Source organism: Rattus norvegicus, chromosome 2 (assembly GCF_036323735.1).
Source record: "Rattus norvegicus strain BN/NHsdMcwi chromosome 2, GRCr8, whole genome shotgun sequence".
In the NCBI taxonomy this organism is placed as follows: Eukaryota; Metazoa; Chordata; class Mammalia; order Rodentia; family Muridae; genus Rattus; species Rattus norvegicus.
This window is the reverse complement of record NC_086020.1, coordinates 135,354,184-135,375,311: the sequence shown is the minus strand read 5'-3', so window position 1 is coordinate 135,375,311 and position 21,128 is coordinate 135,354,184. Positions and strand designations below refer to the sequence as shown.

At 37.2% G+C, this 21,128-nt stretch overlaps 1 protein-coding gene across 3 annotated transcripts in view; it reads right to left on the bottom strand.

Annotated features, from left to right (window-relative positions):
• LOC102550446 (rho GTPase-activating protein 20-like) overlaps window positions 1–17,365 on the bottom strand; it is a 110,919-nt gene extending 93,554 nt beyond the window's left edge. Inside the window, exons 1-5 of one of the 3 annotated variants that reach the window (XM_063282884.1) lie at window positions 17,138–17,365; window positions 12,786–12,860; window positions 11,802–11,871; window positions 7,929–7,983; window positions 6,731–6,807 (exon numbers count right to left, since the gene is read on the bottom strand). The gene's annotated coding sequence lies outside the window, so the exon portion shown is untranslated. The remainder of the gene's footprint in view (window positions 1–6,730; window positions 6,808–7,928; window positions 7,984–11,801; window positions 11,872–12,785; window positions 12,861–17,137) is intronic. The other 2 variants (XM_039103664.2, XM_039103660.2) reach the window with 2 other exon arrangements.
• Window positions 17,366–21,128: the final 3,763 nt, after the last annotated feature.

The window sequence follows — 21,128 nt, the reverse complement described above, 5'->3', positions numbered from 1 at the left end:
CACCCAGGAGGAGTAGAAGGCAGGAAATAATCAAACTCAGAGCTGAAATCAACCAAGTAGAAACAAAAAGGACCATAGAAAGAATCAACAGAACCAAAAGTTGGTTCTTTGAGAAAATCAACAAGATAGATAAACCCTTAGCCAACTAACGAGAGGACCCAGAGAGTGTGTCCAAATTAACAAAATCAGAAATGAAAAGGGAGACATAACTACAGATTCAGAGGAAATTCAAAAAATCATCAGATCTTACTATAAAAGCCTATATTCAACAAAACTTGAAAATCTACAGGAAATGGACAATTTCCTAGACAAATATCAGGTACCGAAGTTAAATCAGGAACAGATAAACCAGTTAAACAACCCCATAACTCCTAAGGAAATAGAAGCAGTCATTAAAGGTCTCCCAACCAAAAAGAGCCCAGGTCCAGATGGGTTTAGTGCAGAATTCTATCAAACCTTCATAGAAGACCTCATACCAATATTATCCAAAGTATTCCACAAAATTGAAACAGATGGAGCACTACCGAATTCCTTCTATGAAGCCACAATTACTCTTATACCTAAACCACACAAAGACGCAACAAAGAAAGAGAACTTCAGACCAATTTCCCTTATGAATATCGACGCAAAAATACTCAATAAAATTCTGGCAAACCGAATCCAAGAGCACATCAAAACAATCATCCACCATGATCAAGTAGGCTTCATCCCAGGCATGCAGGGATGGTTTAATATACAGAAAACCAACAACGTGATCCATTATATAAACAAACTGAAAGAACAAAACCACATGATCATTTCATTAGATGCTGAGAAAGCATTTGACAAAATTCAACACCCCTTCATGATAAAAGTCCTGGAAAGAATAGGAATTCAAGGCCCATACCTAAACATAGTAAAAGCCATATACAGCAAACCAGTTGCTAACATTAAACTAAAAGGAGAGAAACTTGAAGCAATCCCACGAAAATCAGGGACTAAACAAGGCTGCCCACTCTCTCCCTACTTATACAATATAGTTCTTGAAGTTCTAGCCAGAGCAATCAGACAGCAAAAGGAGGTCAAGGGGATACAGATCGGAGACGAAGTCAAAATATCACTATTTGCAGATGATAGGATAGTATATTTAGGTGATCCCAAAAGTTCCACCAGAGAACTACTAAAGCTGATAAACAACTTCAGCCAAGTGGCTGGGTATAAAATTAACTCAAATAAATCAGTAGCCTTCCTCTATACAAAAGAGAAACAAGCTGAGAAAGAAATTAGGGAAACGACACCCTTCATAATCGACCCAAATAATATAAAGTACCTCGGTGTGACTTTAACCAAGCAAGTAAAAGATTTATACAATAAGAACTTCAAGACTCTGAAGAAAAAAATTGAAGAAGTCCTCAGAAGATGGAAAGATCTCCCATGCTCATGGATTGGCCGGATTAATATAGTAAAAATGGCCATTTTACCAAAAGCGATCTACAGATTCAATGCAATCCCCATCAAGATACAAATCCAATTCTTCAAAGAGTTAGACAGAACAATTTGCAAATTCATCTGGAATAACAAAAAACCCAGGATACCTAAAACTATCCTCAACAATAAAAGGACGTCAGGGGGAATCACTATCCCTGAACTCAAGCAGTATTACAGATCAATAGTGATAAAAACTGCATGGTATTGGTACAGAGACAGACAGATAGACCAATGGAACAGAATTGAAGACCCAGAAATGAACCCACACACCTATGGGCACTTGATTTTTGACAAAGGAGCCAAAACCATTAAATGGAAAAAAGACAGCATTTTCAGCAAATGGTGCTGGTTCAACTGGAGGTCAACATGCAGAAGAATGCAGATCGATCCATGCTTATCACCCTGTACAAAGCTTAAGTCCAAGTGGATCAAGGACCTCCACATCAAACCAGACACACTCAAACTAATAGAAGAAAAACTAGGGAAGCATCTGGAACACATGGGCACTGGATAAAATTTCCTGAACAAAACACCAATGGCTTATGCTCTAAGATCAAGAATCGACAAATGGGATCTCATAAAACTGCAAAGCTTCTGTAAGGCAAAGGACACTGTGGTTAGGACAAAATGGCAACCAACAGATTGGGAAAAGATCTTTACCAATCCTACAACAGATAAAGGCCTTATATCCAAAATATGCAAAGAACTCAAGAAGTTAGACCGCAGGGAGACAAATAACCCTATTAAAAAATGGGGTTCAGAGCTAAACAAAGAATTCACAGCTGAGGAATGCCAAATGGCTGAGAAACACCTAAAGAAATGTTCAACATCTTTAGTCATAAGGGAAATGCAAATCAAAACAACCCTGAGATTTCACCTCACACCAGTGAGAATGGCTAAGATCAAAAACTCAGGTGACAGCAGATTCTGGCAAGGATGCAGAGAAAGAGGAACACTCCTCCATTGTTGGTGGGATTGCAGACTGGTACAACCATTCTGGAAATCAGTCTGGAGGTTCCTCAGAAAATTGGACATTGAACTGCCTGAGGATCCAGCTATATCTCTCTTGGGCATATACCCAAAAGATGCCCCAACATATAAAAAAGACACGTGCTCCACTATGTTCATCGCAGCCTTATTTATAATAGCCAGAAGCTGGAAAGAACCCAGATGCCCTTTAACAGAGGAATGGATACAGAAGGATGGTACATCTACACAATGGAATATTACTCAGCTATCAAAAACAATGACTTTATGGAATTCGTAGGCAAATGGTCGGAACTGGAAAATATCATCCTGAGTGAGGTAACCCAATCACAGAAAAACACACATGGTATGCACTCATTGATAAGTGGCTATTAACTCAAATGCTTGAATTACCCTAGATGCCTAGAACACATGAAACTCAAGAAGGAAGATCAAAATGTGAATGCTTCACTCCTTCCTTAAAAGGGGAACAAGAATACCCTTGGCAGGGAATAGAGAGGCAAAGATTAAAACAGACACAGAAGGAACACCCATTCAGAGCCTGCCCCACATGTGGCCCATGCATGTACAGCCATCCAATTAGACAAGATGGATGAAGCAAAGAAGTGCAGGCCGACAGGAGCCGGATGTAGTTCTCTCCCGAGAGACACAGGCAGAATACAGCAAACACAGAGGCGTATGCCAGCAGCAAACCACTGAATTGAGAACAGGACCCCCGTTGAAGGAATCAGAGAAAGAACTGGAAGAGCTTGAAGGGGCTCGAGACCCCATATGTACAACAATGCCAAGCAACCAGAGCTTCCAGGGACTAAGCCACTACCTAAAGACTATACATGGACTGACCCTGGACTCTGACCCCATAGGTAGCAATGAATATCCTAGTAAGAGCACCAGTGGAAGGGGAAGCCCTGGGTCCTGCTAAGACTGAACCCCCAGTGAACTAGATTGTTGGGTGGAGGGCAACAAGGGGGGGAGGATGGGGAGGGGAACACCCATAAAAAAGGGGAGGGGGGAGGGGGATGTTTGCCCGGAAACCTGGAAAGGGAATAACACTCGAAATGTATATAAGAAATACTCAAGTTAATAAAAAAAAAAAAAAGACAACAATATCAACCAACCAGAGCTCCCAGGGACTAAAATACCACCCAAGGAGTACCCGTGGACAGACCCTTGGCTCCACCTGCATAGGTAGTAGAGGATGAGCTTGTTGGGCAAGGATGGGAGGAGAAACCCTTGGTCCTCCCAAGGCTGGACCTCCCACTGTAGGGGAAGGTCAGGGTGGCAGTTGGGATGGGGTGGGTGGATGTGTGGGGGAACACTCTCATATAAGAAGGGGTAGGGGATGGCATAGAGCGTTTATGGATGAGAAACTGGAGAAGGGGATAACATTTGAAATGTAAATAAAATATAGCCAATAAAAAATATACAATATAAAAATAAAATACAAAAGGTTTACTTCATATTGTATTTTACATTTATTTGTGTTTGCTTAATATATTGTTGATTCCTTTTTTGTTGTAGTTACTGCTGCTTAAAACTTCCTTTGAAAAATATTTTCTATACATTTTAATAGCAGCATTCACCATATTATAAATATGTCAAATTAAATTGCATCTCAGTGTTACTTAGTGTTACCAGTGTTGTTAGTAACTAACCTTTATCTACCAATCAATTCTTCACTGATATGAATCAAGTTATTGATATTTAATTATTGCTTGCTGACATCCAACTTTTTATCCTCTTACAGAGTAACACAAAGCTTCCTGAAAGCTCGGGCAGTGTTCAACAACCTCATGCTATGTTTTCAATATAGCAATAGTTACTTGACTCTGTGTATGCTGATTTTATGCTTTTCCTACCTTTACTCTTGCTCTCACTTTTGCTGTTTCGAGATCAATTCAGTTACATGTTTCTCTATTTTTAATCCCCAACTACAACTGGAGAAATGATTACAAGTCCTGTTCTTCAGAATCAATTAAAACTTCAGCATTGTCCCAATTAGTGTATTCACTGTGTTTAATCTTTGTTGTTAGTAAAGCTTAGTGCCTTATTCAAACTCATTTATGTTCTGTTTCTCTGCAATCATAATTATTTCATCATGTCAAAAGCCCTAAATAGTCTGTCTTTTAATTTTCTGCAGAATGAAACCAGGCTCCCACATTAAATATACAATTCTCAACACTGGACTCTAACTCCAGCCCTTGTTAATAGATATGTACATAAAACTCCCACAGAGTCCATGGAAACACCAGAACTAAAAAATTAGTTACGATATAAAAAAATCACTGTTGGCATATACTAATTAGTAACTTTTCTACACACCTGAATTTGCCCATGAACTGGGAAGGTGATTTTTTTTCACCAAAGGTACAAAATATTTAATACCTAGAAAAATTAACCACAGAATTGAGAACTCTGGATAAAAATTACTCACTACAATATGTGGGAACCTCCCGAATTCAGATAGGAAGAACTAAAATTGTGAAAAGCCTGAATATGCAAAGCTCACTGAGACTTAATGAAATTTTCATTAGAGCACTAGCAACACAGATAGATCTTCAGAGACATAACAGGAGGAACAGAGAAAACACTTCACACTTTTGGACAAAATCTTGTTTTCTAGATAAGAGAGCAAAGACCGGGAAACAAAGGCAATCCTAAGTAAAGACAGCAGAAATGGAATCTTCAAAATACCAGATTGGAAGATGGTTAACAGCACAATATTGCCATAAAAATCAGACACACAAATTAACCACAATAGAGATCCTAAGGATGAATCCATACAACTATAGCCAATAGTTTGCCGAGAAAAATGTCAAGCACATACACTGTGAGAAGGCCACATATGCAATAAATGAGGGCTTGAGAACTAGAATATTTGAAAAGACAAAATTCATTCTTGATACCTATCTCTCACTTTTTACAAAAACTAACATAAAATGCATCTAAGGCCTAAATGTAACCCTTGAAAATTTAAAACTCCCATAGGAAAATATGGAAGCATTTCAAGATATTCATGAAGGAAATTGATCTCCAGAGAGGAATCCAACAGAACAGGAACAGACAAAACATTGAGAAGCTGGATTAAATCCAGTTAGAAAGCTTATCCAATAGTAACAATACAATCAATAGTGAGGAACTAGCTTACAGGATATGAGAAATTACTGGTCATTATTCATCTAAACGTGTGTTAAAATACACAATATTTTAAAACTAAAATAATAAAAATAATGAAACCAATTAAAATGGGCAAATGATAAGACCCATTCAAATTAACAAATGCAAATGGTCAACAAATGTAAGAGAAGATGAATTACATTTGGCCTCAGTTCCTTTCAATCCCTGGTTGGTTATCAAATACAAAGTGGTCTATTCTGAAGCCATACATACACAAACAACAAAGACATACTCAGCAGGTTGAAGATACATACATATATATGGAGTGGACAGAGGAAAGGGAATGAGAGAAGTAGTTGAGTTAAGGTTTCTATTGTGATGAGACATCATGACAAACAACTTGGGGAGAAAAGAGCTTACTTCACTCACAGTTATAGGTAACAGTTGACCCCTCAAAGTATTGAGGCAGAAACTCAAACGGCTGGATCTTGGAAGCAGGAACTAATGCAAAGGGCATGGAAGGATGCTGTATACTGGCTTGCCTCCCGTGGCTCTCACAACTTTTTTTCTTATAAATCTCAGGACAACACACCAGGGATACCACCACCCACAATGAGCTGGGCCATCCTGCATCAATCCCTAATTAAACAAAAGATCCCTATAGCTGAACCTTAGGGATGGAGCTATAGCCTCAGTTGAAGTGTCCTCCTCTCTGATGACTCTATTTGTGTCAAGTTGATATAAAACTAGTTGGTATAGTGATATAATTATGTTTTAAAATTTAAGAAAATAACATTTAAAAGAATGGTTGCCATTTTTGTCAGAAAAACAAAGTCAGAAGAAAAGTACAATGAGTTCTCTTCTCACTCTATCTAGAGAAGCTGTAAGAATTTAGCTAGGATATGTGTGGAACTCATGCATAGACAATTGAACGTCATATGAAGGATCAATGGACATGATCTTTCCTGTAAGCAGTCTTCTGCTTGTAATATTCTCTTGCTTTCTAGGAAGATATTTGTAGCCACGTATCTCTACCCATTAAAGCCATTCTCATGACTGAAAACACAATATTTTAACAAGTATTAACTTATATTTACCTGTAAATTATCATATACTTGTAAGAAAACACCCCAAAATATAATAAAAACCTTTGACTCACTGTCTTCCATTGAGAAAATTTTGCATGGTTCCAGCACCTTTTTACTTGGCAAATTTCCATCAGTGTGAAAAGAACACCTGAGAAAAACAAGGTAATGGATGAAAATTTATTTTAGTTCAGCATATCAAACTGTGTCCCAGTGATTTTATTGTTTGGGACCTCATGTGAGGCTAATCATTATGGCAGAAAACTCAGTATGGGACAAACATGTTTCTCTTTGGGTTGCTAGGAGAGAGGGGATGGGAGTAGCTGAGGGACTGATGGTAAGAGGGAGGGATAGGATCGGGGAAGAAGGAGGAGAGACAGTGGGGAGAGTGGCTGAGGGAGAGAGGGAGAGAGGGAGAGAGGGAGAGAGGGAGAGAGAGAGAAACACAAAAGAACTCTGGACTAGTCTTTCCCTCGGCATGTCTAATGATCTGCTCCACACAACTGGGCTTTACCTACTGATTTTATTATCTGCCAAGAATGTCATAAAATCATATATCTACAGTTGGATTACTGGAATGAAATTAAAGCTCTTATGATCCAATTGCCTGCGTCATTGTAGTTTGCATATGGAACCAAACATTAACGTTTGAGGGTATTTCCTCCAAGTAAAATAAGTATGCCACAGCAGAATATTACCTAATAATCTATCATTCTGTTTTCACAAGTTTTATTCTCATCAATTTTATTCGATTTCATCTGTGTATGCAAAATACAAACACAGTTGGCTCTACTCAATTTTACCAGATTCACAGATCTGCAGATCTGCCACAAACAACACACAGAAGAATACTTCCACCACAAAGATTGAATATATGTTCCTATTACAGCCTCAACTCTTGTTTTTCATTCTTTCTTAATTTGAAAAATTATTATTTCTTTCTTCAATACTGTTAAAGAATTTTAAAACATGAAATGCATTAAAACTCTAAAATTGTTCATTTTTAAACTTGTTATTGAATATTTATTTTTTAGGTATTTATTTTAACTGCTTTAGCATTACTGTATTCTAACTGTAAAGTAATATCTCATATTGCACTACAACTCTATGATTAATTAACTGCACTTTCCTTAGAAAAGCAAGTGAATTGTTACTGTATAACCTTCTTCAGGTACAGAACTCCTTCTTGGCTTCAATAATATCAGCAGTATTTTGCAATTTGGTGAAGATCACTAAAATAGAAGTGACTTACAGATGAAAACTTTATTTTACCTCCTTTTTCCAGAAGGAGAGTCCATAATGGTGGAGAACATATGGCAGCAGAGTGCTAAAACAGAAAGTTGAGAGACTTATATCCTCCAATAAACAAGGCTCTACATTTAAATGTCCATAACCTCCCCAAACAGTCCTACCAACCAGGATTGATTATTCACATAAATAAGCCTGTGGGGGATATCAAACCTCCACAGTTGTGCATATTTCCAATGATTTGATTAATATTATTATAACTATAATATGTAATTATAATGTATATAATTATTATAATATATTATAATTAATATATTAACTAAAAATTGTAGTCTAAGGTAAAGTGTCATCTCTTTTCAACACTGTACTTACTGGCAAAGAATAAATAAATTGTAATAAATGCTTATATCAACACCACTTATTCAGTAATCTAGTAAATAAAAATAGAAACTAAAACATTGGGTCTTATATTTGTGCATATGCACTTGGGGTATTAATATTAGAAATGTCTATGTGTCATATATCCCATTCAATACTGGGATCTTCTGAGATGGGCTGCTGCATTGAATAGAATCCCAGAGGTTTAGAATATCTCTAACAAATTTAAGCTTTCTTTGAAGCAAAGAGAACAATGAAGCAGAATTGAGAATGAAGAGTGCGGATATATGGCCTGAAATTGATATAAACCTCATTAAACAGACATGGGCTACTAATCCCTTTTAAAATAAGGTGTGAACATGCATCTGAGTGACATAAAACTAATTTACACAGAATATATATATGGAGAGAGAGGGGGGGGGGAGAGAGAGAAGTTTTCTCTTTGGAAAACTATGTGTGCATGCATATGATACTGAGTCAATTACTAAAGGTCTGAGCAGGAACATGTAGGTAACATGTCAAATGGTTTAGTAATTTCCAGTGCCTTTCCTTCTCTCGGATCTTGTCTAAACCTGATGATTGAAGGGTTAAAAGCCTTTCTTCAAGGCACGGCTGTGTCTAATGGAAGATATTCCACTGGGTAAAAGTCAAAAGGGCTAAGTAGAGGGGTTGGACATTTGCCTAGGTTGTTTTCCAGTTTTCCATTTTTAAATATTTGGTGGAATTGCTTGCATTTTCCCGTATTCGTTTTATTTCATTTTTTCCTTTCCTTTTTTCCAACCATGCTTTGTATCAAGTTTATAACAAATGGAAAACATCACCTCAGGTATTGGCTACTGTTTTGTACCTTTGTCTTCGACTCACTGCCATGGATTTCCCTTTTTTAATCAAACTTTTGATAGAAAGTGAACTCACATTGATAGAACAGAATACAAAAAAATCAGTATGTTGGTGCAAAAGTAACCAAGGTAGATAAATAAACCTCAAATGTTAGCAGTCGTGACTTCATAAGGACTGCTGGCTGTAAGTAGTGGCAAGGACAGACTCACGTAGATGGAAAAAGAAACAAAGGAATTACCTCCATCAATTATTAAAATGAATTACATGCGATGAATCATAACATAGCAGTATCTCAATCTATAGATGAAGAAGGTATAAAGAGGTGAACTAAAGGTCTATATGGAAATGCAAATCCTGGATTTAATGTGATGTCTTATATTGAAGACATAGTATTAAAACTGCTTATGAGACAACAATGATCATAAAGATAAATGTAAAGCTTGGATGTCTACTTAAATATACCTTAGAGCAGTACATGCATCATGATTCCATAGAAAGTACAAACATAACTTTTATAAATTTGCTCAAGATTTCTTTTCTTTTCTTTATTTAATTGGATATTTTTAATTTACATTTCAAATGTTATCCCCTTTCCTGTTTTCTCATCCATAAACCCTCTATCCCATCCCCCCTCCCCATGCTCCTATGAGGGTGAACACCTACCCACCCACCCCTTCCTACTTCCCTGCCCTGACATTCCTCTACATTGGGGCATCGAGCCTTGATAGAAGCAAGGGCTTCTCCACCCATTGACGCCCAACAAGGCCATCCTCTGCCACATATGCAGCTGGAGCCATGGTTCTGTCCATGTGTGCTCTTTGGATAGTGGTTTCATCCCTGGGAGCTCTGGTTGGTTGGTACTGTTATTCTTATGGGGTTGCAAACCCCTTCAGCTTCTTCAATCTTTTTTCTAACTTCTCCAATGGGAATCCCGTACTCAGTTCAATGGTTGGCTGCAAGCATCTGACTTTGTATTTGTCAGGTTCTGGCACAGCCTCTCAGGAGACAGCTATATCAGGCTCCTGTCAGCTTGCACTACTTGGCATCAGCAATATTGTCTGGGTTTGCTATCTATATATGGGCTGGATCCCCAGGTGGGAGAGTCTCTGGATGGCCTTTCCTACAGTCTCTGCTCCAAACTTTGTCTCCGAATTTCCTACTGTGATATATTGCATATCTGTGCATATTTTTGTTCCCCCTTCTAAGGACTGCTCAAGATTTAAAAAAACTTAAATTATTGCATGTATGTATGTATGCACTTGATACCCACTTGGAATTTGTGGATCAGAAGAGAGAATCAAATTCCGTGGTTGTAAATGACCCTGTGAATTCTGGTACCTTAACCTGGGAACAACTGAAGACCAGCCAATGCTTCTGGCTTCTGAGCCATCACTCTATCCCTTGAAAGCTTTAATGTATTCTGCATGTATATATGTAGGTGTGTATGTGTGTAAGTGTGCATGTGTGTTTGTGTGTATGTGCCTATGTGTGTATGTGTATGTTGCCAGAAAAGACCACAAGAGGGCCTCAGGTTTGGTGGACCTGGAGTTACTGCCTCCTGAAAATTGACACATGTAAGTGCTGGGAATTTGGAATCAAATCTAGGTCCTCTAGAAGAACAGCTTTTACCCTTAACCATCTCTCCAGTTCCTCAAAGAGTGGTAGCAATATACAGAAACAAGTGTCTCCAACACATGATAGGAAAAATCTTATTTCTAAGAGCTTCATATCTTTCTGCATAGATGGGATTTGATAGATTCAATAAAAGTTACTGTCAGGTCAGTAAGAATTGAAACATCAAATATCAAATGGCCATTACCAGGTACTGTAAAATAAAGTATACTAATATTGTTGTGAAATATAAACAGAAAAAGAATTTCCCATACTGATATTTTTAGGAATGTCAAGTACATCATCTGAAAAATGAAAGCAAGTGATCAGGATGTTGAGTTTAGCATGATAACAAATTTGGAATAAATGGGAAAAGTAAGTGTATATATTTATACAAATCAGCCAACAGAAAAGCACTAAAATATAAAAACCATGGCAACAACTGAAGATCAAGGTGAGGTAAAGTAACTGGACAGCAATTGTTCTTAGACTTTCCATGGTTTATCACCTCTGACTTTTTAATGTTGACATTTGTGAATATGTTACTACTCTTATTGGATGGAAACATTGAGGAATTTCAAGATATTTATGAGTCAAATATGCGAATTACATAGTTGTTACAAAAATATTAACAGATACCTTACTTGGGTGGGAAAGTTTAGGGCTTAAAATATCATTAAATTAGGAGAGCAATATTGTGGCAAATGATAGCTTAATGAGAGCTGGAGTAATGGACCCTGATGACTGGGAGCATCTTCCAACTCTTTCTTAGATACTACCGTGCACTCAAAGCTCCTAAAGGAAGCTGCAGTGTAATAGAAACACTTAATCTCACTGCAGATTAGCATGAAAACACATTTGAATTTTATCTCAAAATGTCCTGTATTATAAATTTTCTGGATCAAAACAAAACAAATGGAGTTATTGTATAAGAAAGAATTCAAATGGATTAAAGGGAGCCAGCTTGTGGCTCAGGGTCTGCTCTCAGGCAGGATATCTGAAGTTCAAATACTGTTATTACTACTCATAATAATAGATAAATGAATGACTTAAAAGGAAATCACTTACTTGAGGTGGCTTTGGCATATTAAAGAGCATGTTGTATCTGAGGATGTCACTCCTAAATATTCCTTTAGATCTGTAAACAGGTGTGAAAATACATGCTTTGAACATGTCTGTTGGATACTGTGTGAAATCAGCAATTAATAGGAGACTTAACTTACAAATGAGAAAAGGGTAATTAAAGATACTACTGTTAAGTAGCAGTGCTATCTAAGTAATTAGAGAGCACGATCATACATGCAAACACACAAACATATGTCAAATTCTGAGGAGAAGTCATGCTTTTATTTGTCTTGGTTATTACATCCTGCTCCTTATGTTTTAAAAATTATAAACATCACACAGCTAATTAATGAGAATTGTTTATAAATATTCAACTTCTTATAAATATCAACTCTTCTGATGTCTATGCTGTTCATTTAAGTCAGAGGTGGGAGTAGAAATCAAAGGCAGTCTCCAAGTTACTGTGTTCCAGAATGAGAGAAAATGGGAGGGAGATAGCTGGTTTGTTTTCTTTTCCTATCATCTCTCTGAGGGTAGAAACCACAATATTAATTTCTACCTGCAGCAGAAAGAACAAATGAAAGAAAATGAATCTTAACACTGTCATAAGCAGGAACAACCACCTGTCAATCTTTCTTTATACTTGTTTATAGATAATATTTGTTTGTAATTTTGTGCTACAGTGGAGTTTCTGTGGTGAGCTCGTGGGGCCTCCTGGAGTCTTGTTTTCATTTCGCTAGGTTTTTTCATTCACCTGTGGATAATACTTGCTTGGGAAATAATTATTGTTTGGAACTATCAGAAGAAACAGAGTGGGGATTGTGTATGATAAATAAAGCAGAACCATGAATAATGATGAAAGATTTTATTTCTTTCCTAAGTCAATCAACTGCTTTTACAGGAACAAAGCAAAGGGAATTTTTTTTTTCTGGATGGATTGAAAAAAGCTTCTTATTTTATTATTTATTACTTAGTAATAATACTTACTTTATTATTGAGTAATACATGAGGTTGGTTGGTTTGAAGTATTCTTTTCTTCATCTACATAGATGTCAACCATGGCTTGGCCAAAAAAAAAAAAAAAAGATAAAGCATGTTTGGGAATCAAAATGGAATCAACGTTGTGTTCAAACTGAAACTGTGAGCAAGCAGTTCTCATAGATCCCAACACAGTATAGCATCTACTCAGTAGGAACACTCCTATCCAGACACTGCCTGCCGCGGTGCCTCTTGACAGGAAACTCAAATCTTCTGCCATACACTTTTGTCTGAAAACTGACTCCTACATCAAACTGAGTTGTTCTACTGCTTTTCACCTTCTCTGGGGAATATTCTTGCTAGGGTTTTTTTTCTGTTCTTTAGTTCTCTGTTTTCAAACTGTTTAAAACAGAATAAACATACCTCAGTAGTAGCTGACAAATTTAAATCAGTATCAAATTATATTTAATTCAAATTATTTATATATTGTGCACGTGTGTGGACACACACATGCCATAGCAAACATGAGGTCAGAGGACAACTTGTGGGAGTCAGTTCTCCCTTGTGGCTGTAACTCAAGATCACAACAAGCTTCTATTCAGCTAAGCCATCTCATTTGCAAAGTATGGAAAGTAATCTAGCGTGTTCCAAGTTACTGTATATGCTCAGTCTCCTGCTATGCCATTCTTGTTACACTGTTTAACTGATTTCAATATTACTGTAATCTAAAGCTCCATTCTTTCGCATCATTTATCTCAATCACAACATAAGGTCCACTGATGAAAGGCACTTGTTTATTTTGTTCGAAGATGTATTTCAAAGGTCTAAAACAATTCCTGGTAGACAGTCAGTGAACCTGTTTAAAAGAGTCAGTCATTTGGATTTACTTCTGCTGATACCCAGGCATACCCAAGTGCCCCAGTTAATTCTAAAAAGAAGAGCATATGGCAGGCAAGAAGCTTAACCAGCACTATTGGCTTCAAAGCATATGTTGATTTGGACCGGAAGTAAAACAATGATGATTTGTAAAATATGCAAATGTGTTGAGAATTTTCAGATTGTGAAAACTTAGCAAGTGTGTGATAAAAATGGAGACAGAATTCTGTAAAACAAATTTTTAAAAATGAAGCTAATTATCTTTCCTTTCACCAGTCTTTTCAACATTAGAAAAAGCAAAATGTTGCAGTGGGGTGTCTAATTGGTTTAATATCCAGGCAAAAAGAAAGGCTCGTGCAACAGTCCCTTGTATGGTTAAACCAGCAACCAGAACACTGGTAGGGATGCATCAGGGGCAGCCAGGTCCAGCCCAAGTACAGCCCTGTGGACCAAATTGTTATATTGCAGGTGAGACCACATCTGGCTTATATAATTGAGTACAATGTGTTGTAAATAATTTAAAAACAGTGGAAGGTTACTGAAAGCAGTGACCTTAGACTAATTCATGCACAGTTAATGGGGTATGTGGCAATGCTAACGTGTGTATCACATCTTCCCTACAGGTCTAGTTCAGAACACACGGCATGCACACTTGCACTGCATGCTCCACAGCCTGGATGTAACATTAGTGAATACCAGGAACACCAGCTCAGATCTGAGCCACTTGTGTGTTATGAGCTGCGGTTAGACTGTGCAGTGTTTGCTACTTTTACAGAAATTGATAGTTATGAAAAATGAGAACTTCTAATGTTTTCTTCTTGACTTTTGCATACAAGGATCAAATTAGTATATCTATGACTTGCATGATGTTAGAATGTATGATTTAAACCTTTATGTTCCAGTTACTGATTTGAATTTCAGGGGGAATTGCTAAGTGAGCTGTGGTTTGGATGAGGATAGGATGTCAAGCACATTCTGGAACGGCCCTACACATCGTTTTGCTATTCTGTACCAATCACGTATGTTAATGGTTATTCTCAACACGGACAATTATGGAAACAAATATTCAACACTGAATATTGTTAGAGAATAAATTTTGCACCATCAATTATTCAGCCAAGACTTAATTCTTCAGACAAAACAAACAAGCATTTCAAATGTATTGATATTTATGTTTGTCAACTTTATTAAGCTCAGCATGTATGTGTGTGTATATATATACATACATATATACATATATATACATATATATAGTCATTTAAAAATTCTTTGCCATATCTAACCAATGATCGCTTGACTTACATAACTATTTTAATAGTTATATTCCTGGGGTTCTAGAACAATTTCTCAGGCAGAAAAGATCCCACCTGCAGAAGTTTAGGAAGACCTGGGACTGGATGACCAGTACAGTAAGCAATTTTGCCTTTCACTCAGAGTGAAATATCAGCGATACATGGGGTTTTTAGCAGGGTAGATGAATTTGTTCTTTTAAGGTGGCTGAAGATAGTTATATCAAGAACTAGCAATGCCAGGGGGTTAGAAGCAGGGATGCTAGAGGGCACCTGTGAGGAGGAACAATGTGATATCAGGTCAAAAACTGACTATACAGAACTGAGAGACTGCTTGGCAGTGGGCTTGCAGGATAATATGAGGTCACTTTAAGATGTTCTAGTGTGGCAACCATGATGGTTTAGACACACACTGAATAGGCACTGTTCTTCTTTTTTTTTTTTAATAATAGGTGTAGCTTATGTTATGCTGGAGCTGTCTAAACATACACATACAAGCCTCAGTACGTTATTGTTTTGAAAATATAGGTGTCTTGGTCAGTGTTCTATTGCTATGAAGAGACACTAAAACTATGGAAAATCTAACAAAAAAGAAAAGTATTTTATTGGAGGCTAGCTTACAGTTTCAGAGGTTTAGCCCATTATCCTCACCGTGGGGGGAGACGTATAGTGGCATGCGGACAGACATCTTAGCTGAGAGAGTTCTATATCTGGAACCAAAGAAAGCAGTAGTGTGTGTGCATGTGCGTGTGCATGTGCGCGTCTGTCTGAGAGAGAGGAGAGAAAGAGAGAGAGAGAGAGAGAGAGAGAGAGAGAGAGAGAGAGAGAGAGAGAGAGAGAACATGATATTGAGCCTGGCTTCAGCATCTGAAACGCAAAGCCAATCCCCAGAGACATACTTCCTCTAAAGAAACCACAACTTCTAATCCCTCTCACATAGCGCCACGCCCTAATAATGCCCAACCATTCCAATATATGAGTCTATGGAGGTCAATTTTATTCAAACCACCATGGGATCTCATTAGACAATATGAAATACTTATATTCCACAGAATGGCAGGCAGTTTAACTGTTTCAGGATGACAGTTAAATGCTTTCTCTTGTATCTTATCCTTTAGTAAGGGTTTTTACAAAAATGCAATATATTAGAAAATAATAGTTTAAAATATTAAAGCCACATTTGATATAATTACTACAGCCTATGAATATTATAAAGAAGTGCCATCTTTTTCAGCATGATACTCTTCAATTATAATTGTGATATTAGCCTTCTGGTAAAAAGTTGGGTGTCTTAGAAATTAGTACAAGTGAATCAGACACAGAGGCGATGCCTTTGTTAGCCCAGAAAATATATGCAGTTTTTCTAAGCCTGAGCACCCCTTTATTCTCTTCATGATTTATCATGAAAATGTGGGTTGACAGTTTTATGTATGGAATGCAAATCTGGCTCACTTTATCAATCTCATGCATATTAAAATGTGTGCATGGTAATTCATGTTGCTTGTGGAATGGCCTTTAGACATTGTTTCAGTGCTCTGCAATTTAATGATTGGGACAGATACATTTCACAACTTGTTTTTATTAAACTAGGAAACTGTGAAAGTTTATTTAATAGGTGATTCTCATTCTATGATATTCTGATACATGACTAAAAACAGGTAAGATGTACTCTGTGTGTCTGTGTACATGCATGATCATGCATAATATCTTTATAGATGTAATTTTTTCTTGGAAATTCAATACCATTATTGAAGCCAGAGAATCACTGAGAAGAATAATTGCTACCAAATGAAGGCATACATTTTCACAGAGTTTCAGAAATTATCTGAATTATGGTAATTATGATCACCAAGTGAATCTTAGTTTCCTAATATAATTATGTGAGAAAATAAAACTTCCTAAGCTCTAATTATTCTTCCTACACAAGTCAACTACCATTATCAGCTAGAAATTTATATATATATATATATTTTTATTAACTTGAGTATTTCTTATATACATTTCAAGTGTTATTCCCTTTCCCGGTATCCGGGCAAACATCCCCCTCCCCCCTCCCCTTCCTAATGGGTGTTCCCCTCCCAACCCTCCCCCCATTGCCGCCCTCCCCCCACCAGTCTAGTTCACTGGGGGTTCAGTCTTAGCAGGACCCAGGGCTTCCCCTTCCACTGGTGCTCTTACTAGGATATGCATTGCTACCTATGAGGTCAGAGTCCAGGGTCAGTCCATGTATAGTCTTTGGGTAGGGGCTTAGTCCCTGGAAGCTCTGGTTGCTTGGCATTGTTGTACATATGGAGTCTCGAGCCCCTTCAAGCTCTTCCAGTTCTTTCTCTGATTCCTTCAACGGGGGTCCTATTCTCAGTTCAGTGGTTTGCTGCTGGCAGAGAGAGGAAACATTTCTATCTCATACACACAGATATATCAGACTTCTGTATCATAGAAAATAAAAGTATCCTTGAATCCACTATCCAGGCTTTATAATTTTTGAGCTTCAGGTTCTTCAAATATAATATATATATATATATATATATATATATATATATATATATATATACACACAATATATATGTGTATATATATGTATATATATTTACACATAAAATAATGTCTGTCTATAGTTTCATAATGTTATTCTCTTGAATATCTGAAGAAGGGAGGAAATGTGGTAACTCTTGACTACAATGTGGAGTTGTTTCTACCTAATCTTTGTTACCCATCATTACCCGCTCAAACCCTGTATGCAAGTCAATAATCAGCACTCCTCTCTGGCTTTTGCATCAGCTTCTGCGTCCAGGTTCCTGCCCTAGTTGAGTTCCTGGCCTGGCTTCCTTTGGTGAAGAACATCATAGAAGTGTAAGCTACATAAACTCTGTCCTTGCAATTAGCTTTGGTGATCATGTTTCATCAGAGTGATAGTAACACAAACTAATAACGTCCAGCTGAAAATAATGAAGGAGGAATACCTCTGAGAAATGATGCATAGGACATGTGATTCCTAAAATACAAAAAAAAATTTACACCAGCTGTGGCTAAAAATGCTGTATGAAACGAGGGGAGATATGTTCAATGTGAAGCTGAAGTTTGTAATGGAGGTCTCTTTACTCATTAGTAATGAGTGGTGTTAAGATGGTTTACCAGCTTTGACCTGTGGAGAGGAAGCATCACTTCTTGACCTCAAGCTAATGGGAGTAGTTTGCAAATGAATTAAGTCTCTATTCAAGCCTAAAGTCAAAGTCTAAGGTAATATTTGGTACCTTTCAGAACAGGAACAGATGAGCTGTTTTGCAAGAGATTGCTTTACTTCTACTTGATTTTAGGCATGGAAACTGATTTTCCTTGCTAGATTCATTAGCAAGGAGAGCAACAGGCAAGATATAAAGGACATCACAAGAGCCAGGAGTGGGGTATCTTCCTTGGGGAGATACTGGGCATCTAGAATGTCTCTTAAGATTAGGGCAAGGTGGTGACATACATATACAACCATGGAGGATCCACATGTCTAACTTCTTGAGCTCCCTGACTCTGAGAAAGGATCTTAAAAGAGAGATAGAATTTTTCATATTCTTAAATATCACAGGAAGGTGCCTTCCCAGGCATTAGAGGCCTTTCCCTTGGTACCTTTATTCCCCTCTCCTTAGTTCTAAATAAGGACACTCCATCCAAACCACAATGTGAGCAAATAAGGAAGAAAGTGAGAATAGGCTTTCCCTACCTCTAGAGACTATGCCTACATATGGCTAGGTCCACGCCCATACATAGGTAGGTCTTCCTTCCTGTCTTTCTCTGGAAGCTTTTTCAGATATGTAATATTTTCTTCTCAACCTCTTTATTTTCTTAATCTTCTATTTAAGCTTACAATAAATTTTATCAGTAAAGTTTTGAACACAGCTTCATAATTTCAGAAAAAAAAATGATATAGCGGTGATAAGTCCCCTCCCTAATCAGATACATATGGTTAAAGAATCCAAAACGCTTGAAGATAAGTGAAATATACATGTTAGATAGGAATTTGTATTATCTAAAGGAACCTGAAATCTACAAGATCTTCCTGGGAATTAAGTTAGAAGAGACAAACAGTCCACATGAGGCACCAAAAGAGGAAATAGTGATGAACAATTAGATTCCCCTGACTGCATTCTACCACATCCAAATTATTCAATAGACATTTTATAAATTTCATTAAGATCTTAATTGGAATATAATTGATTCTATTGGGAACATCGTTGATTAAATTAGTTTTTTTATTTTTCTAAAATTAGAGATCAGTTTGTTTAATAAGAACAATTTAGCAAATTAATCTCAGTAATGCCATCATGAATGCTTTTGAATGGCTTTGTAATGGACATTCCCTCTAGTGCATCAATCATTAATGAATTATCCCATTTGTTTGAAATATATCCACACTACACTTCAATTAGGGTCATAATTTGAACTTTTGCAAAATACACTTTAATATTTTTTTGAGCTCTTTATTGTAATTTCTTTAACATAATGTGAAAGAGGAAATTCAAATATATTTATAGGATATTTAAACTCTAAGAAGGAAAGTAAACATGACAATTGCTTTATATCTATGAGAAAATTTCTTGATGATAGTTGATAAAATCATAATTTAAATTTGAATCTGCTCCAATATCTATATATTTGCTACAAAGTGATTTTTCACAACTCTTAATTACACTCCAACCTGTCTTCGGACTCAGGATAGTACAACCTTGAATGAATGTCTTATGCAAGCTGAATCTTGGAAGCTGGTCCAAGGTCAGGGAGAAGAAATCTCTGTGGGTTATCTGCTTGGTGTATGAGGAGGACCTGTGGTCAGTCCCCAGCACTCATGCACATGCCAGTGTCATACATGGTATGCACCTGAAACCCAGAGCAGGCACATGGCAGAGACAGGCTGATACAGGGGTGCTGTCCATCAGCCAATTTAACTAAGACAGTAAGTTCCCTGCCTCCTGCAATAACTTGGCTCAAAAAGAAAAAATAAAAGAGAGAGCAATGTTAGTAGATAAGCAGTATCAACTACTGAACTCCACACACACATGCACAGAAAGTGTACCCAACACACACACAGAGAGAGAGAGAGAGAGAGAGAGAGAGAGAGAGAGAGAGAGAGAGAGAGAGAGAGAGAAGAAGAAGAAGAAACAGAAAAACATTTCAGGAACTTTGTCAGCAAAGCAGAGGAAGCTGACTGGTAATGTGTTCATTCTTCTGACAATGTAAATGTGAAGAACCAGAGAGCTTGCTGGGAACCCTTTTCACAACACCTCCAGACTTGGCTGGCTTTCTAGCCTTCCAGCAAGCCCACTCACCTAAGCTGAAACTCTTCAGAACAGTTTTCACAATCATACTTTATCATCTGAGCCAGGAGGTTCTTGTTCAATTTTATGTTGCTTTCCATTTCCTTTTAAAAAATAAAAATAGAATGCTGATTGAGCAGGCTTTCTTACCTGCTTCAGCAATCTGACTTGCCCATGCTTAGCTCGAAAGCAGTATTTTGAATGTCTGATATAAAAGTTTTCTTTTTTCATCCACCTAAATTGCGATTCTTTTGCAGTTTGGTTTTTCAATTTTTTTTTCTGTTCAAAAACTGCTTCTGTGAGAAAATAAAGCATTATTTCTCCATGTCCCTGAAATCTATTACCAAGTGTCTACTTGTGTTTGGATAAATAGCACTTTTGGCATTCTTCTCTCTCAATAACTTGCAAAAGAAAATCTTTATTGAGGTCACCATAGTTTCAAATTGTTTATATTTCAACTTATTGTCTTGGGAGCAATCCCAGCAATGCAGTTCTTTACTGTATGCTCAAAACGGTAGAGGACCCACTGCAGTGGGCAATTGTGTGGCTCTTATTCTGTTCCTCACCTGAGTTCCTTTTATTCCTACAAGTTACAAAAGTTACCTAGGTATGCATATTGTCTCAAACTCTGTAACAATTAAGAGATTATCTTCTTGTCTCTTCTTGATTCCATGTTTATTTTTGGTACTATCCCATGTCTTGTTATCAAGAATGCCCTGTAACTCACTTCTTTTCAGCCACGTGTCCTTTACACCTTGGATAGAGATGTCTATCGATAGTCCAGGCATACTTGGTCACAACTTGCTAATAATTTCATGATTCTTGAAAAGTCTTTTTTCATGGCTGCCAGTGGTTTTGTGTTTTGGGGTTTGTTTTATGGCTGTCAA